The following is a 12,296-nucleotide window of genomic DNA, read 5'->3' on the forward strand; positions in this document are numbered from 1 at the left end:
GTGGCAGCGGTGGGGGTTTGAACCCAAGTCCGTGACTCCAAGGCCCCTCGGTGAGCTTTGCTACTCAAGCAGCCCTAACACAGACATTGAGAACCTCCCTAAATCCTCATCCCTCCTGTGAAAAAGCAGACTGTCTTCTGCCATTTCCCAGATGGGAACAAAGCTGGGCTGAGCCAGATGCAGTGACCTGCCCGTGATCGTACAGGCAAGGCCCCACTTGTTCTTCTCTCTCCAACACCCACGTCATTCCACACTAGGCCCCTTGGGGTCCTTCATGCTTCCTGAGGAGAATTCTGGTGAAACACCAGCCTTCTGGTAGGACTGGTGCCCCCCCCCCCCCCAGGCCTTCACCTTGACCCTGAAGGGCAGGACCAGTCAGGAGAAACAGGCTAGTTAAGCCTCTGAAATGAGGTCTACCACCCAGGAGACCCCCCCACCCCCGATCCACATAGCTTCTCCCACGTGAGTTAGCTTGCTTTGTAGAGGGCTCCACAAGCACCAACCACTCTGAGTTGCTTTCTCTTTTTAATGCCATGGCTTAGACAAAAAGGACCCTGGAAAGAAAGGCACAGGGTGTTCCGGAACTCGGGGCCTCGGCATTGACAATTAACGTGAGCAGCTGCCTCTGCTCACCAGGCGTGCGTTATGTTGGGCCCGGTGTTCCAAGTTCACACCCACCATCTTCGTAACCTTCACAACAACCCCCGGAGCTCCCGGTGCCCTCATTACCACCTCACAGACAGGGAGACGAGGCTCCAGAGGTGGGGCCGGCCTGGGGAGGACTCCCGCGTGCTTACTCTTCCCACTGCAGAAAATAATGGGTCAATTTGCATTATGAAGAATGAAAGGTCAACCATAAAAGTAATTTGATTTTTAAATGGGTTATTCTTCAGGATAAAAACAATCCCAAAAAAGAATTTCTTAGAAGTTCTAATATACTCCTTTGAAAGATGAACAGCAACTTTCAGGTGACTTGAACATAACAGAATATTGTTTAAATGAGTTTTGGCCCATCAGCAAGCCAGGCAGAAATTAGGCTTAAGCTGGTGAAGATCCCCAAAGGCTCATTCACAACCCTAAGGAAAAGACATGTAACTTTCACTGCCCAAAAGGGGTTATGTTAAATAAAAAAAAAAAAAAAGGCACAGGTGGGACATTTTAAATTAAGGACTTTCAATGCACAGGCAGTGGGGGTGGGACCCACTACCCCAAAATGTTTCGGCTACATATAGTGACTTACCAAAGTGACTCATCATAAGTACCTATAAAGTGACTGACAGGCAACTGACAGCTGAGGAGGACATTCAGACTGCTTACCAAAACCAGCACAACTTATAATCTTAATTATTAATAAGAGAAAACCATTTATTAAACATTCACCAGGAACCAAACCTGCTAGGTACCATCCCATGCTCTACTCACCACAAGCCTGCCGAGCTCAGTGAAGAAACAGAGGCTAAGTCATCTAAGGTCACAGAGCAGCAGAAACTGGATTCAAACCAGGTCTGACATCAAAGCCCACACCAGCTTGCTGGAATGCTTAAGAAAACAGACCCTAAGCTTTGTAATAATCAATAAACTAAATGCTTAACAATTTTTACACGTCTCTGTAGTTAGAAGTCAGGGGAAAGGTTTTTAAAAATGAAATGCACAAGGGGGAAAAAGAATGCAGGATCTGGAGGAAGACTGCCTGGAGTTCAAATCCTGACTCCTCCACGTGCAAGCTGTGTGACCTTGCAGTAGTTTAACTCCCCTGTGACCACATTTCCATGTAGTAAAAGGGGAACAATAATAGACCCTATCTTCTTAGGCAAATAAAGCCTTCAGAATCATGCCTGGCACGAGTTAAACCTCAGAAGATGTTGGCTGGTGTTACTTCTTCCTGGGCACTAGATAGGGCCAGCCGGCTCAGGCCCACTATTTTAGCAATTCATTTGCATAAACAAAGCCCAGACTCAGCCACTTTGTGCCTGCAAGCCTCACCGTATGGTTTCTCCCTGTCACTAACATCTCTCCTCACACCTGCTCCGTGGCCCTAAGCTCTGGGCCTCAACTTCCCATCTGTAAAATGAGGTGATGAGCCCAGCCGATCTACCTGAGGTCCTTCCAGCTTGGCAATCTAGAACTCTTTAACAATTCAGGCCCTAGAAATTTCATAACCGTCCTAAAACAAACATTAACAGATGACACCCACTCATTTTCCTAAAATCTTCCCTACATGTTATGTATAAATGTCTATTTTGATGGCAAATCTTCCCCAAGGTCCCCAAGCTCCACGAGCACCCACATATGCTGGGCAGGCATCCCCTGTGTGGAGGCTGGGGACGTGATGGTCAGAAGCTTTGACCCACAGGGGAGACAGATTCTAAAACAAGCTGCTCTGATAAGCAGGTCCTCACTGTTAGAGAGGACTTCAACAGAGCACAGAGGAGAGGAAGTGCAGGCACGAAAAGACAGAATTTCGCCCACTGGACAGAGGGGAGTGGGGCAGTGGGCCGCAGGGCTGGCGAAGCAATGGAGAGGAATGGCGAAATCAACAGAGGCCAGGCAAGGCAGCACTGAGGCTGAATGTGGGGGTGGGCTGGGGGCACACTGTGAAAACTGTTTCACAAGGAGGAAGTGAGCTCAGCTCAGCACAAAGCAAAGGGCTGAGCAGGACCTGTCGGGACCGTGTTGGACACTAAGGTGAGCTGAACCTGGCCTAGTGACCTGGCACAGTCTGAATCTCACATGTGCGTCTTGCCAGCTGGGTGACCCTGGACCAATTACATTACCTCCTTTAATGTTTCCCAAAGGGTATATTCACTCAATAACCCTGAGCCACGTTCTCATTAGGGCTGGGGATCAGGTGGTGCCCACAAACTACAGGGACCAAATATATACGACAACGAAGACAGCCTGGGTGGTTTGGGGTTAAGAAGTCAGGAAGAAGTCATTCCCACACTTGGGGAATGGGTTGGTACTGGCCAGATAAACTGGGCAAGAGGCAGTGTTCCAAGACTGCTGTAAGACTAGCTGGGTCCAGGCAAAGCACCTAAGAGTGTGCAGACGCAACCCATCTGTAAAGGAAGCCAAGGGAGGGATGGGGGGGGGGGGTGCCTGGGTGGCTCAGCTGGTTGAGCACCTGACTCTTAGTTTCGGATCAGGTCATGATCTCAGGGTCCCGGTATCGAGCCCCACCTGGCTCCGCACTCAGTGGCGAGTCCGCTTGAGATTCTCTCTCTCCCTCTGCCCAGCCCCTGCTCAGGTCCATGAGCATGCTCTGTCCCGCACTCTCCATCTCCCTCTGTCTCTCTTCCAAATAAATAAATAAATAAATAAATCTTAAAAAATTAGAAAATAAAAGATGTCAAGACAACAAGGAAGTGCTAACATCCTACTGATAGGGTTCCAAAGATGCCACCCTCAACTTTATTTCCTCCTCAGGAAATAAAGTAAGTGGATGCCCAGGAGCCTCCTGCACATAGAACTTTCCAAAGCAAAGCTTCCAATTTTGAACCAGAGAACACGGTGCTGTGCAATTTCAAAACAAAAAAAGGGGCGGTTTTTTGGCCCGGTAGGGCTCTGGCCACTAAATGCCCACTACTCCAGCCGAGGCCTGGAATCTGAGGGGCCAGTCCTGCTGTTTCCTGAGGCTTCCACATCACGGCCTCACCCTCGAAGCTTCCTCCTGGCAGCTCCGTGCCCAGGGAGGGCCGCCTGTGGAGCACGCCCCCACACACACACCAGCTCCGGCCTCTCAGCCTGCCCAGCGAGAAGGATCCCCAGGCCCGGTCTCTCCTGCACAGAGGGCGGTCTGTGGCCCCGGAAAGGGAGTCTCTGAGGCCAGCGGAGTCCCTGGCCCCGAGACAGGAGGTCTGAGAATGTGGGGTCCTGCGGTCTAGCGACAGTGGAGCTCCACGGTGGAGGGAAGTCCCAGGAGTCGGGGATCCCAAACGCTGGTGGCCCCCAACAGGGTGGGTCCTGGGTTTCCATGGTTCCCGAGGTAGGAGGGGCCAGGGGTCAGAGGCCCCGACATAGACAGGAATCTTTGGGGGGGGTGCCAAGATGGAGGTGATCCCGGGGTGGAGAGGGTCCCGGTGGCCGGGACCCCAAAGCGGAGGGGTCTCCCGGGGGAGGTGGGTCAGAGACCCCGGAGGGCCAGCTGCGCCCGCCGAGCCAGTTCCTCTCGGGCTGGGGAGCCCCGCGCTCCTGAGGGACAAAACTTTTCGTCAAGTTCCGGAAAAGAAGCGTGTCAGCGCGCGCGTCTTTCTCAGGGGCGAACGAGCCGGGCGCCGCCGGGCCCCGCGATGTCACCCGGGCCCCGCGCGCTCCCCCCGTGTGGGGGGAAGCGGCGGCCGCGCGGCGAGGGGGCGCCCAGGCCGGCGCCGAACCCGCTCGCCCCGGCCCGGCCCGCCTCCTTCTCCCGCCGACGCAGCAGCAGGTGGCAGCGGCCCGGCGCGCCCCTACCCCCCTCCCTTCCTCGCGGCCCGACCCCCGCCGGAGGCCCTCAGTACCGGAGTCAGCGTGGCTCCGACGCCATCCCCGGGGCCCGCGGGCCCGCAGCCCAGGCCCCCCGGGACCCGCAACTTGCGCGGCGAGGACGCTGGGCGCGCCGCAGGCGGTGGGCCGGGCAGGCAGGTGCGCGCGAGCTGCCCGCGGCCAACAGCGGCGCGCGCCCTCGCCCCGCCCCGCGCGCCCTCGCCCCGCCCCGCGCGCCCTGCCCCCGCCCCCGCCCCGCGCGCCCCTGTCCCGCCCCCTGCCCGCCCCGCCCCGCGCGCCCTTGCCCCGCCCCCTGCCGGCCGCCGCCGCTCTTCCGCCCGGCTGCCGCCCCCCGCCGCGCCGCCGCGGCTCCTCGAGCTCGACGCTCGCCCCGCTGCCACTCCTCGGCCGCTCGCCCGCCGGGCTCGGGCCCCGGAGCGGCGTCGCTGGCCCTTTTCTCTCCCGAGGGCCCAGTGGAGCCGCGAGGGGCGGGCTGAGGGGATCTTCGAGTCCGCCCAGCCCCCGTGGACACCCGCCAGTGGCCTCCGTACCTGGTCGGCTCCACCCGCGGCCATCTTGGAAGTGGGAAGCGGCCGGGAGGGGGAAGGGGCACAAGCGGGCAGGGACCAGGCCTGGGGAGCCGAGCGGCGGAGCGCATCGATGGGCGCCCCTGGCCCTGGGCAGGTGTGCGGCGCGGACGGGCGTGCACGGGGAACATGGGTTCGGCGTCATCCCGGGCCGGCCTTAGTCTCTTGATCTGTAAAACGGGCAATTCTGATAGTTCTTCTTAGTCGAGCTGTTACACGGTGCCGAGCGCCGTAGTTCCCACACTTGGCTGCGCTTTAGTGTCCCTGAGGATTTTGAAAATTCCGACGCCCTTGCCACTCCCAGGCCTATTAAATCCCGGCCTCTGGAGGGGGATACAGTTTGAGCCGGGTCTGTGGTAAAAGCCGTCATGCAGAGTGGCAGATGAGGTCGCTGGCCCCGGGTCCCATCACGGGACCGGAGCAGAGAGGGGTCGGAAGCCGGGTGCTTCGCCTGGAACCGCTCTCCAAGACCAGGCGAAGCCCTCCTTCGAGGATCTAGGCTCCTGGGACCAAAGTGGGTTTATCTTGTGCACTACTGTGTTCCCTGGGCCTGGCACGTAGTTGGCACTTACATATTTGCTGAAATTGTTAAATTCTGGAGCTATCAAGAACAGAGGGAAGACTTCAGTGGCTGGGACCCAGGAGGCCTGGAGTCCGCCCTCAGGGCTGTCGCTGGCAGAATTACCAGAAGGGAAACATCAGCTGAATCTGAAGGAGGATTTGAACTGGCAAAGCAGGCAGGGACGGAAGGGTAATGTCTCCTTCACGGAGTATCTGGAAGCATGCAGTGGAAGATGCATTTGCCCGAGCCACGGTCGTTAGTGTTGGGGCAAGGAACCCCTGGCTTGTTTCTCCTGCCTGCGTCCTAGGTCTAAAAACTCTCATGGGCGCCTGGGTGGTTCAGTCCCTTAAACGTCTGCCCAGGGTCCTGGGATGGAGTTCTGCATTGGGCTCCGTGCTCAGTGGGGAGCCTGCTTCTCCTTCTCCTGCTCCCCCTACTTGTGCTGTCTGTTAAATAAATAAATAAAATCTTTAAAAATTAATAAATAAAATGTTAAAAAAAAAAAAACACCAAACCTCTTAGCACCTATTAGTTATGACGGCAGGAGGGGTGAGAAATTTTTAAAAGGCAATCTCTTATGAGAATACTTTAACACCCCTTACAGTGCTTGGTGCATAACAGAAGTTTTACAAATGCTTCCATTTCTGGGTGGTTTTAAGGAAAAATGCTGGGTCTCCTTCAAACCCCAACCCGCCTTCCCCTGCTTATTTTAAGAAAACACTAAAAGTACAGACTTGCTTCGGGCCAGACTTAATTAGCAATGTAATAAATAGGATTAATAAGTCCGCCTTTACAGTGTTTCTTGCAACTCCCCCAAATCCCCTCCCGCCCTCATTCTGAGGCTTAGGGTTTTAAAACCCCACAATGGGGGCGCCTGGGTGGCGCAGCGGTTAAGCGTCTGCCTTCGGCTCAGGGTGTGATCCCGGCATTATGGGATCGAGCCCCACATCAGGCTCTTCCACTATGAGCCTGCTTCTTCCTCTCCCACTCCCCCTGCTTGTGTTCCCTCTCTCGCTGGCTGTCTCTATCTCTGTCGAATAAATAAATAAAATCTTTAAAAATAAATAAATAAAATAAAATAAAACCCCACAATGACTAGGAACCATTGTTCTGAATCCAGAACCAAAAAAAAAAAAAAAAAAAGTCTGGCCCGCAGATGTACAAGTGGCGCCCTCTCTGCCTTCTCCACACCCTCTCCCCATCCTGCCACCCCCCCCCCCCAGCTCCCTGCCCCAGCCCAGAGCCCCTCCCTGGGGCCCATCAGTCACTTACACCCTCAGTGAGCCTAACAGTTAAATATGCAAGGACGGAGAAAAGCTATGTGGGCGTCTGCACGCCTGTCACCTGTGAGACCCTCGGCGCCTCCCAGCGCCCCTCTGTAACATGGAGACAACCGTGTTAGGGCGGTGCGTGCCCGGCCCCAGCTCTGTCGCATGCTGTGGGAAAGCCATCCAGCCTCATGCAGACCGAACCCTGAGATCCCCAGAATGATTCTGAGCCCGGTTGTTCCTTCGAGGGCTGCAAAGCTGTTGCTTGAGGTAGACAAGCACGAGCCGTCAGCTCCCTCGGCTCAGTTCCGGGCCCAGGACTGGCTGACCGTCCTTGGCCGTGTCCAGGAGCCTTTCCGCGTCTACAAGACTCCTAGCGCCTCCCCCTCCCACGTTATGCGAGGATTAGAGACAAAGTGAGTGGCAGTGACGGTGAAATATCAAAAACGGTCTGGCTTGGTCCGGGTCTGGCGTGTTTGGGGAGCTCTTGGCACCGCCCCAGCAATATGACGAAGAGAGTGTTTGTTGGTCAACCCGCCGAGGTGAGGGGGTGTGGGCCCCCGCAGACTTCGGGCCTGACCTCCGAGCCTCCCTGGGCTTAACTAAGCTGGAGCAGGTGCCTGATGCCCATGGAAACCATGCCAGCCCGTGCTGGACCCTGGCCACACCGAGTGACTGACGGCCCACGAGTCCCACCCTTGCAGATCCCCAGTCTCGAGGGGCAGATGGACATGTCACCTCACAAATTCAGCCCCACCTCCTTGCAAGGAAAATGATTCACTGACCCGATGCAGACCCCAGAAGGGTCATAAGCAAGCATCAGGACCCTTACAGATCCTCAAGCCCACCCTCCCTCAGAGGGGAAACTGAGGCCCAAAGGGCAGGTGGGGGAGGAGGTGGGCACAGGATGAGGCCAGAGGCCGCTTGCCCTGCAAAACCCCTTTGCATCTCCTCTCAGGAGATATGGGGATCTAGTCTCCCAAACACACGGTTTGCCCCCCAACTCATTCCCAGCCCCCCAGTGTGAGCTCCCCATGAACGTCTGTTGAATGGATGAATCAAGTTTGCTCATAGCTGCACCTGTACCTGGAGCCGTCCCAGGCGCCCTGTGCCGTCCTGGCTCCTACACCCCGTGACGACAGTCGAGCCCCACAAGCTGTCCCACTTGCACAGTGACTCACATTTTGCAGGTGAGGGGACAGGCGCTGGGCAGCGAGGCTGCCCGGTCCAGGGCTCATGGCGTGTTCTCCGCTCGCCATCCTCCCTCCCGCCCTCCTCGCCCGCAGCCTCTGTTCAGAGCCCACCAGGGCCAGACCATCCCCGCAAGGCAGAGGCAGATCACACATCCCCCGTTTATTTCAAAAGCGCGTCCCATCAGCCCAAGCGTTTTCAGAAACCCATCAGAAAACTTATCCTTTCTGCCTTCACTCCTCGGAGGCTTACCCCTTCACCGCTGACATGGGAGCGCTCACTTTTTGGAAACAATGCCTGGAATTCGGGTTCTCTAGTTGCTTCTGGAAATTGAGCGATATGATAAAAATAAAAAATAAGAAAATACAAACACAGGCAGCGATAGCTGGGGGAGCTGGAGGTCAGCCTTCCCACAGCCTCAGCACAGAGAAGCTAGCCAGAGACACAGAGATGGAAGAGGGTCAGGACAACCAGGAAGCCTCAGAAGCCCCTGCACTTGGCTGCAAGATGCAGCTCTCAGCTGGCATTCTACTCCCAGTTTTAACAGGTGCACTTACCTGTTTCCTACCTGCACTCAGTTGAACTTGCTGAATGCAGGGAGGCAGATCTCCTAGGAGAACACTTTCCTGAACGGGAGAAGGCGGGGCCCCAGCAGAGGAGGAAGCCAAAGAAAAAAGTGTAACACGCAGAATCTTTTCGGTCTATCAAGACCCTTGGAAGGAGCTATCCTTAGAATGTTACCCCAGAATTCAGGCAATGACTATTGTAAAAAGATGTTCATGGTGTTACTTGCAATAATGAAATGGACATACTGTAGATGGCTGATCATAGGAGACATTAAACAGAGAGACTTATACGCAGACATTAAGAAATGTTTATTATAGCACAGAAAAAATGCTTCAGAATTTTAAATAAAATGTAAGCAAAGAATATGGAATATGCACCATCCACAGGCATGAACAGGTAGAAATGCTGAAATGAGTCTCGGAACATGCTTGATTGTCTTCTGTCCCTATATATTTTGAAACTTTCGGATTTCCCCATGACAAGTATATGCTCCGTTTATAATACAGATGGGCTAGGATGCTCACTGATGGGTAACCGGCAGACTTCGAGAAGCACGGTAAACTGTCAGATGAGGGCTCCGTGCCTGGCGTCCCTCTTACCAAAGCCTTTAAGCAAAGCAAGCACCGTTCCGTGCTCGTGCTCCAAGACATTAGGGAGTCCGTGCACAGCCAGGCCGCACAACAGAGCCACGTGACTTCGGTCTGTGCGGCCCACCCTCTGTCACAGCGTCTCTAGCTGCCCTAGTGACCCTAGGAGGCTCTACCGTTGCCCCGTTTCACTGGGAACACTGGAACCCAGGTGGATCTGGCCCCAAATCAAAGGTCATTCATTCCCACAGCATGCCAAGTCCCTGGCTGGAAAAAGTGAGTTATAATGAAACCAACAGACCCTCCGAATTAGGGAAGGCATGGCCTTGCCGGCAGAGAGGGGAGACCCAGGGGACTGTGGCCTCTGGCTTACTGAATCTTAAGAGGGGCCGGAGGCCTTGAAGGCTCTAGGTATGAAGGAAACAGAGTGCCTGGGGGCAGGGCTCCACGTCCCTGCACACCACAGTGCCATTTTCCAAATAGCCTTGTTTTGTAAAGGCATCACCCAGTTGCCTGTGCTGTCACCATCGGAAAGCAAAGCCTGGTTTAGAAGCTGTGGGGTCAGGTCCCACGTGGCGGCTGCACAAGGAAGGGGCAGAGGGCAGAGGGGGGTGGAGAGGGGCAGCTCCTGCCCACATACGAGGACCCTCCTGGCCACATGTGAGGCTCTGTCCCTGGGCCACAGGACTACCTGGGGTTGTCCTCACAGATGAGCCTTTGCCCTGCTCTGCCCTCTAGCTGGAACCCCCAGACTCCCTTCTTGCTCGGATTCCTGGTCCCTCCATCGAGTGGCTCCCAACATTACCCCAGGTGCTGCCCGACCCACACCATCCCCACCCCGTTTATGCCTGCGTTGATCCCTGGGCCACCCTCCCACATACCCTTTTGCCTTGTAGGGTCTCTGTACAGTCCTCGGGTTCCTAGCAGGCAGCCCAGGACCCACAGCAAGGAGGGCAAACAGCAAAGCCTTACTGACTCCTGCAATGTGGCCACTCCCTTCATCCTGGCACCTGTCGGTGTCGCAGAGAGGAAACTGAGGCTCAGAGAGGGGGACCTTCCGCCCAAGGCCCCACTGCCGCTAAGTACACAGGCAGGATTTGAACCCAGGCCCTCTAGTGCCAGAGCCCTGCTCTGGGCCACTGTACCATATGGTGGAGTCCCCTCCTGTCCCTGGGGGGGAGGCCCCACCCACACGACTCACCCCCCTCTGAGCCTTAGTTTGCTCACCTGTAAAATGGAGATGCCTATCGATCGCCAGGTCCTTGGGCTCTTGGGAGGACTTGGGGAGATGCGGCCCGTGGAGAGAGGGGGGCTGAGTGGGATCAGGAAGGAGCAGGTGGGGGCGTGCGTGTAGGAGGGGACACATCAGCATCACTCAGAGGAGGTGAGTGGGTGGTTCCAGGGCGCAGGCACTTAGGCCGGTATTCTGGGGGACACAGAGGCCACCCAGCTTCCTCAGCTCCCCAGCAGGGCTCCAAATGGATGTCTGAACCGAAAACATAGAAGAAGCCCAAGAGGCCCCGTCCAGCCCCGCCGGGGCTCATGCAGGGAGACCACACAGGGTGACGAAAGGGGCCCGGGCTTGGAGCCAGGAGACCGAGACCAAGGCCTGGGCCCCATCCCAGGTGTGCAGCTCACGGCACCTGAGTGGTGATGGGGGCAGTGCGTTTAACATGTCTGGTGGGAAGTCCCAGGTCTGAGGGGGTGGGAAGACCCCTGTCTCCACCGCATCTGCCTGCCCTGGGCAGCGAAGCTCAGCAAGGCCTGGGGCGACCTGCGTAGAGTTCTAGAGCTCGGAGGGACGGAGATTTCATATGGCCCGAAGCAGCGGGATGAGAACGCTGCGGGTGCCCCTCCCCAGGGCAGATGGCTGTCCGCGGGGTCTGCGGCTAGGAGAGGGGGGCCGCTCCCAGCGGAGGGCGAGGGGCCAGGCCGTGCAGGCAGGGGTGGGGGGTGCAGGCGCGCCTCACCGTCTGCCGCCTCTGTCCCTTCTGACCCCACCTGGGCTCTTCAGAATTAGGCTCCACTGCTGAGCGAAAACCTCACTTTTCCCACTTCTGGCTTATCGGCTCTCATCTTTCAAACAATTTTAGTGATGGAAAATGTCAAATCTACACAAAGTAGAGCACAGGGGAGAGGCGGGGGCCAGGGTCCTGCTGCTCCCCGCACGCACCGCTGTGTCCGTTTGTCCTGCATTCTTTCAAGTGCAGCTCGCATCGCAGCCTGCCCCATGCCCATCTCCGGCAGTCGTCCGGGCTTTCTGTTTCAGTCCCTACGTAGACAATGGGGGAGGCCAGTGAAGGGACAGGGAGCACTTCGGGGGCCGTGCTGGGCCTGTCTGGGTCACCGCGCTATCTTTTCTGAAGCGTAAGTACCATACTGTGGGCGTACCTGACACGGTTAACAAGAATTCCTCAGTATTTCCCAATTACCTTTACAAATGTCTTTCGGGGGCCCCTGGGCGGCTCAGTCGGTGAAGCGTCTGCTTTTGGCTCAGGTTCTGATCTCAGGGTCCTGGGATGGAGGCCCATGTCAGGCTCCCTGCTCCGTGGGGAGTCTGCTTCTCTCTCTCTCTCTCCCTCTGCCCCTCCCTACCGCTTGCTCTCTCGCTCTCTCTCTCTCAAACAAAAATAAGATAAAATCTTTAAAAAATAAAAAAAATAAAACGTCTTTTTCTCGTGTTCAAACCAAGTTCCAAAGGCCACACACTTGCTCGAGCTCCCCCCTCCCTGCCCCCCATTCCCTGTAAACTCAAGCAGTGGTTCTCAGCCAAGGACAATTTTGCCCCCAGGGGACACGTGGCCAAGTGCTCTGAAGTGGGTCCCTTAGGAAGCTCTGAGTTGGGGTTAGAGGCAGGGACCCATCTCGGTGTGGCTCCCGGAGTCCGAATGTGTACTTCCTCCGTGTTCCATCAGGAGGGGACAGCTCGCCTCACCTTGAGCGGGGTCACCTTGCTGGCTCGGTATCGCCGTCGGGGCCGCAGGACGGTGAGACCCGTGACGTTTAGCGTAATGCAGTTATCACTTTAACTCTTCCCCACACACGGTTCACAAAGGGCTCTTCCACCCAGAGT

At 56.2% G+C, this 12,296-nt stretch overlaps 1 protein-coding gene across 4 annotated transcripts in view; it reads right to left on the minus strand.

Annotated features, from left to right (window-relative positions):
- TBC1D14 (TBC1 domain family member 14) overlaps nt 1–5,103 on the minus strand; it is a 99,216-nt gene extending 94,113 nt beyond the window's left edge. For 2 of the 4 annotated variants that reach the window (XM_048211840.2, XM_026486037.4), the window contains exon 1: nt 5,013–5,103. The gene's annotated coding sequence lies outside the window, so the exon portion shown is untranslated. Of the gene's footprint in view, nt 1–4,496; nt 4,647–5,012 lie in introns of those variants that run through there. The other 2 variants (XM_026486042.4, XM_044379447.3) reach the window with 2 other exon arrangements.
- Nucleotides 5,104–12,296: the final 7,193 nt, after the last annotated feature.

The sequence above is a fragment of the Ursus arctos genome, unplaced genomic scaffold (genome assembly GCF_023065955.2).
Source record: "Ursus arctos isolate Adak ecotype North America unplaced genomic scaffold, UrsArc2.0 scaffold_9, whole genome shotgun sequence".
NCBI classification, from domain to species: domain Eukaryota; kingdom Metazoa; phylum Chordata; class Mammalia; order Carnivora; family Ursidae; genus Ursus; species Ursus arctos.